Source organism: Electrona antarctica, assembly GCF_951216825.1.
Source record: "Electrona antarctica genome assembly, chromosome: 7".
NCBI lineage: Eukaryota > Metazoa > Chordata > Actinopteri > Myctophiformes > Myctophidae > Electrona > Electrona antarctica.
The window spans coordinates 58,957,863-58,965,362 of record NC_136812.1 but is presented as its reverse complement, the minus strand read 5'-3'; positions in this window follow the sequence as shown (position 1 = coordinate 58,965,362).

The window sequence follows — 7,500 nt, the reverse complement described above, 5'->3', positions numbered from 1 at the left end:
ACAACTCTCTAACTCGACAGTTGTCGGGGCAGGAGAGCCCGGGCCTCGCGACCTGTCTATTGAAAACCTTAGTAAATACACACTTGTGTGCTCTTCTAAGTGCAAAGTCACACACATGGCCAGTCGGCAGGAGAGACGTGCGTGCGTGCGTGCGTGCGACGCGTTCCTTTACTCTTTAACCCGCCTCCCTGCCCGTGGAGGCGGGCATGGCCTGGAATGGACTTTGGAATGGTTTCTCCTCCACAGATCTGTGCAGTAAATACACTTTTTGGCCAGTTATAGCGCCACCATGAGGCTGAGTTGAAAATTTCCATGTGGCATTTCTTCCTCGGCCTAGTGGGAATGTGCGTGAGCAATTTCTGGGGAATCACACAATGTGTTCATGATTTGCAGCATTTTGTTTGAAACTGAGCACTACTGCAAACTTTGGAAGCCAATCTTAGCCAATCAGGATGGAGTCTGAGAAATCTGAAAGACCCATTTCGTTGAATGGCTCTAGAGAGACTGTGTACCAATTTGCGTGATGTTTGGACAAAATCTGTAGGTGTACTGTCCAAAAACTTGCTTTATACAAAGCGGCCTACTGGTGGCGCTATAACAGGCCGTTGGCATCCAGGGAGTGTGTGCACAAAATTTGGCATCGACTGGGTTGACGGTGCCGGAGATTAGACGGACAGACACACGGACGGACGGAGTGCAAAACATACTCTCTCCCCATGCCTTCGGCCTGGTGGAGACAATAATGTCCTGCTTGAGTGTTTGCACGAAATGTTATTATAATTCATAATACCTGAATGCACAAACTATTCGTAATTAGAACAAGCAAGCTCACGATGCGGCGCGAAGCTTGTAGATCAGCTATTTTCACTCATTCTTAAACATTTGATTTCTAATATGTATGAAAGCTAGAATGAAGAGATGACTGAATGACATGGTGGAATCAGCCACATCAATTTCCCAGAGGAGTAAAGCCGTGCAGCTACAGATAACTAACCAGATTGATTACACCCTTAAAACGTACATGCTAGTATGCCAGGACCCATGGATCCTATATGAAGCACCCCTGACAGTCCGGCTGCAGGGATTAGTATAGTAGGGCACCCGCATTCTGCTGAAAATTAATTGCAGACCCTTAACCCTCTCCAGGATTTAATTATGAATTTTTACATTGGCGAATTCACAACTTTCCTCATTTCGGACTCATTTCTGATGACTGGTTCTCGCTTCCTACACAACCCAGACACATTATAACTGAGGTTTTTCAGTCATGGGGGATCGGATAGAGTTATTCCACAATCCACACTACCTCTGGGATAACACAATAACCCACAGATTAATTCATTTATAATTTATTCAACTTCTAATACGGCACAATCACTGCCCTGCCATCCTACATTGGTCTCCCCTGACCAATTGACTTGGCATTAAGCCCAGTAGATTCATTTACTACCCAGTCCCGGAACAAGGACGACCAGAACCCTTTATGTCCACTCATTAATAGTTTGACCCCAGTTTGACAGCTGTCTGCTGTACCTATAGAGGCACAAGGCCCCTGCGCGAGGAAACCAGTGCGTTCTTTGAGGTTTTCACAGCTATTCCGTTAATTTTCTTATTTCTGAAGGTTCAGTTAACACAAACACATCTATAGCAACTCAAATTGACATTTCTATAACATCACCCTCAGTGAAATATGACATTAGAGCTGTACTATGGGACAGAGTCTCTGCTCTGTGCTCTGTGTTACTGTGCACTGACGACACCTCGTGGGCATTCAGTTGAATTGCATGCATGCCCAGCTAATTGACATCACAGGCTGTGTGAAATATGTGAATATGACAGAACAGTGGTTCTCATATTGACCAGGGGTCATTGCTTTTGTTCTCAGAGTTACATTGCTCAACTCAAGACTCCGCTCGCTCACTCACACTCACTCACTCACTCACTCACTCACTCACTCACTCACTCACTCACACTCACTCACTCACTCACTCACTCACTCACCGCACGCACGCACGCACGCACGCACGCACGCACGCACGCACGCACGCACGCACGCACGCACGCACGCACGCACGCACGCACGCACGCACGCACGCACGCACGCACTCACTCACTCACTCACTCACTCACTCACTCACTCACTCACTCACTCACACTCACTCACTCACTCACTCACCGCACGAAAAGGAAAAGGAACGCACCGGCCGAAGGAGGAACGCGGAGGCGCCGCGTTCCACTTATCGGGAAAAGGAACGCACCGGCCGAAGGAGGAACGCGGAGGCGCCGCGTTCCACTTATCGGGAAAACCGGCCGATAAGTGGAACGCGGCGCCTCCGCGTTCCTCCTTCGGCCGGTGCGTTCCTTTTCCCGATAAGTGGAACGCGGCGCCTCCGCGTTCCTCCTTCGGCCGGTGCGTTCCTTTTCCCGATAAGTGGAACGCGGCGCCTCCGCGTTCCTCCTTCGGCCGGTGCGTTCCTTTTCCTTTTCGTGCGTGCGTGCACGCACGCACGCACGCACGCACGCACGCACGCACGCACGCACGCACACAGGCATGAGGGCACAGTGACCTCTGGGCCCTGACCCTCCACGCACGCTCTCTCAACGCACGCACGCACGCACGCACGCACGCACGCACGCACGCACGCACGCACTCACTCACTCACCCACCGCACGCACGCACGCACGCACGTCAAACTGGGGGCCCTTTAAATGAAAAGGGTTGACAACTGTCTAGCTTAGTGAAATATTGAATTGGACATTTCATAAAGTCAAACATACAACAGACTGTGACAGACAGGTTTATTTTTAGCACTCCAGGGTGTCGAACCCCATACACGCCAGTGTAAACTTGGTGTAGTACCGGTACGAGCACTTTGTTTTTCCTGTCTGACACAATGTCTTTATTGCATGTGAACAACATGTACAATTTTAGCCAATAATGTTGAATAAAAAAAGGAATATAAAACTAAATGTTATCATTCTGTCGGTTCTACATGACAACTCACCTTTGCATATAGAAAATAAATGTCATATGTGTCCACCACTCTGACAGCTGTCTGCTGCTCCACACACACTGTACACAAATTGAACATACAGTAAATAATGGGCTTGCAAATGTGTTTGTATTACATGCAATGAGTAATTATATTGGACTTTAGCTAACATGCAAACACAGGCTGGTTTTACAATTATTTATTTATTTAAAAATGGCCCAATAGACATAAACACTAAAATCGAGGCTTCATCTAGCCACAAGCAGATGGACCATGTAATACATATTTTATTTAGTGCATTAGCTAAATAATTATTATGCCCTTACCTCTGACAGCAAGCCCAGCCTGTCTGACTGACTGACTTCTAATGCTCTCTTCTTCCTTCCCTTCCTCCTGCTGCTATCATGCTAACAGAAGCTAACTCTCTCTAACTCTGTCCAAAAGACCCCAAAACGTTCCAAATAAATTTTCGGGTCCTTAGTGATCATCAGAGAGACAAAAGGTGGCCATTAATGTCTTTCAAACATCTTCTACGACTTATTAAAAAATATATGAAATATTGCACTGGCCAGCCATAACAGTGGAACACAAGCTAACATGCTAACAGATGCTACATGGCTCTAAATCTGTCAAAAATAGACCAAAACATTCCAAATTAATTTTCGAGTCCTTAGTGATCATCAGAGAGACAAAAGGTGGCCATTAATGTCTTTCAAACATCTTCTACGATTTATTAAAAAATATATCAATAGTACCTCCAGTCCAGCCTGCTTGTTGACAGGCAAACCAAGATGGCTGCCGTGTTCAGTGGAAAGTGAGAGAGGGGGGCGGCGCCCTGCTGTCAGCTGTCAGTCAAGAGTCTAAACCATTGGCCCCCAGCAACATTAGGATAGGCCAATAACCTCCAGGGATATCCTAATACATTTTAGGAAAGTCAGAGAGGATCGGCTGGCCAGGAGCGCGAGGAAACCAGTGCGTTCTTTGAGGTTTTCACAGCTATTCCGTTAATTTTCTTATTTCTGAAGGTTCAGTTAACACAAACACATCTATAGCAACTCAAATTGACATTTCTATAACATCACCCTCAGTGAAATATGACATTAGAGCTGTACTATGGGACAGAGTCTCTGCTCTGTGCTCTGTGTTACTGTGCACTGACGACACCTCGTGGGCATTCAGTTGAATTGCATGCATGCCCAGCTAATTGACATCACAGGCTGTGTGAAATATGTGAATATGACAGAACAGTGGTTCTCATATTGACCAGGGGTCATTGCTTTTGTTCTCAGAGTTACATTGCTCAACTCAAGACTCCGCTCGCTCACTCACACTCACTCACTCACTCACTCACTCACTCACTCACTCACTCACTCACACTCACTCACTCACTCACTCACTCACTCACCGCACGCACGCACGCACGCACGCACGCACGCACGCACGCACGCACGCACGCACGCACGCACGCACGCACGCACGCACGCACGCACGCACGCACTCACTCACTCACTCACTCACTCACTCACTCACTCACTCACTCACTCACACTCACTCACTCACTCACTCACCGCACGAAAAGGAAAAGGAACGCACCGGCCGAAGGAGGAACGCGGAGGCGCCGCGTTCCACTTATCGGGAAAAGGAACGCACCGGCCGAAGGAGGAACGCGGAGGCGCCGCGTTCCACTTATCGGGAAAACCGGCCGATAAGTGGAACGCGGCGCCTCCGCGTTCCTCCTTCGGCCGGTGCGTTCCTTTTCCCGATAAGTGGAACGCGGCGCCTCCGCGTTCCTCCTTCGGCCGGTGCGTTCCTTTTCCCGATAAGTGGAACGCGGCGCCTCCGCGTTCCTCCTTCGGCCGGTGCGTTCCTTTTCCTTTTCGTGCGTGCGTGCACGCACGCACGCACGCACGCACGCACGCACGCACGCACGCACACAGGCATGAGGGCACAGTGACCTCTGGGCCCTGACCCTCCACGCACGCTCTCTCAACGCACGCACGCACGCACGCACGCACGCACGCACGCACGCACGCACGCACTCACTCACTCACCCACCGCACGCACGCACGCACGCACGTCAAACTGGGGGCCCTTTAAATGAAAAGGGTTGACAACTGTCTAGCTTAGTGAAATATTGAATTGGACATTTCATAAAGTCAAACATACAACAGACTGTGACAGACAGGTTTATTTTTAGCACTCCAGGGTGTCGAACCCCATACACGCCAGTGTAAACTTGGTGTAGTACCGGTACGAGCACTTTGTTTTTCCTGTCTGACACAATGTCTTTATTGCATGTGAACAACATGTACAATTTTAGCCAATAATGTTGAATAAAAAAAGGAATATAAAACTAAATGTTATCATTCTGTCGGTTCTACATGACAACTCACCTTTGCATATAGAAAATAAATGTCATATGTGTCCACCACTCTGACAGCTGTCTGCTGCTCCACACACACTGTACACAAATTGAACATACAGTAAATAATGGGCTTGCAAATGTGTTTGTATTACATGCAATGAGTAATTATATTGGACTTTAGCTAACATGCAAACACAGGCTGGTTTTACAATTATTTATTTATTTAAAAATGGCCCAATAGACATAAACACTAAAATCGAGGCTTCATCTAGCCACAAGCAGATGGACCATGTAATACATATTTTATTTAGTGCATTAGCTAAATAATTATTATGCCCTTACCTCTGACAGCAAGCCCAGCCTGTCTGACTGACTGACTTCTAATGCTCTCTTCTTCCTTCCCTTCCTCCTGCTGCTATCATGCTAACAGAAGCTAACTCTCTCTAACTCTGTCCAAAAGACCCCAAAACGTTCCAAATAAATTTTCGGGTCCTTAGTGATCATCAGAGAGACAAAAGGTGGCCATTAATGTCTTTCAAACATCTTCTACGACTTATTAAAAAATATATGAAATATTGCACTGGCCAGCCATAACAGTGGAACACAAGCTAACATGCTAACAGATGCTACATGGCTCTAAATCTGTCAAAAATAGACCAAAACATTCCAAATTAATTTTCGAGTCCTTAGTGATCATCAGAGAGACAAAAGGTGGCCATTAATGTCTTTCAAACATCTTCTACGATTTATTAAAAAATATATCAATAGTACCTCCAGTCCAGCCTGCTTGTTGACAGGCAAACCAAGATGGCTGCCGTGTTCAGTGGAAAGTGAGAGAGGGGGGCGGCGCCCTGCTGTCAGCTGTCAGTCAAGAGTCTAAACCATTGGCCCCCAGCAACATTAGGATAGGCCAATAACCTCCAGGGATATCCTAATACATTTTAGGAAAGTCAGAGAGGATCGGCTGGCCAGGAGCGCGAGGAAACCAGTGCGTTCTTTGAGGTTTTCACAGCTATTCCGTTAATTTTCTTATTTCTGAAGGTTCAGTTAACACAAACACATCTATAGCAACTCAAATTGACATTTCTATAACATCACCCTCAGTGAAATATGACATTAGAGCTGTACTATGGGACAGAGTCTCTGCTCTGTGCTCTGTGTTACTGTGCACTGACGACACCTCGTGGGCATTCAGTTGAATTGCATGCATGCCCAGCTAATTGACATCACAGGCTGTGTGAAATATGTGAATATGACAGAACAGTGGTTCTCATATTGACCAGGGGTCATTGCTTTTGTTCTCAGAGTTACATTGCTCAACTCAAGACTCCGCTCGCTCACTCACACTCACTCACTCACTCACTCACTCACTCACTCACTCACTCACTCACACTCACTCACTCACTCACTCACTCACTCACCGCACGCACGCACGCACGCACGCACGCACGCACGCACGCACGCACGCACGCACGCACGCACGCACGCACGCACGCACGCACGCACGCACGCACTCACTCACTCACTCACTCACTCACTCACTCACTCACTCACTCACTCACACTCACTCACTCACTCACTCACCGCACGAAAAGGAAAAGGAACGCACCGGCCGAAGGAGGAACGCGGAGGCGCCGCGTTCCACTTATCGGGAAAAGGAACGCACCGGCCGAAGGAGGAACGCGGAGGCGCCGCGTTCCACTTATCGGGAAAACCGGCCGATAAGTGGAACGCGGCGCCTCCGCGTTCCTCCTTCGGCCGGTGCGTTCCTTTTCCCGATAAGTGGAACGCGGCGCCTCCGCGTTCCTCCTTCGGCCGGTGCGTTCCTTTTCCCGATAAGTGGAACGCGGCGCCTCCGCGTTCCTCCTTCGGCCGGTGCGTTCCTTTTCCTTTTCGTGCGTGCGTGCACGCACGCACGCACGCACGCACGCACGCACGCACGCACGCACACAGGCATGAGGGCACAGTGACCTCTGGGCCCTGACCCTCCACGCACGCTCTCTCAACGCACGCACGCACGCACGCACGCACGCACGCACGCACGCACGCACGCACTCACTCACTCACCCACCGCACGCACGCACGCACGCACGTCAAACTGGGGGCCCTTTAAATGAAAAGGGTTGACAACTGTCTAGCTTA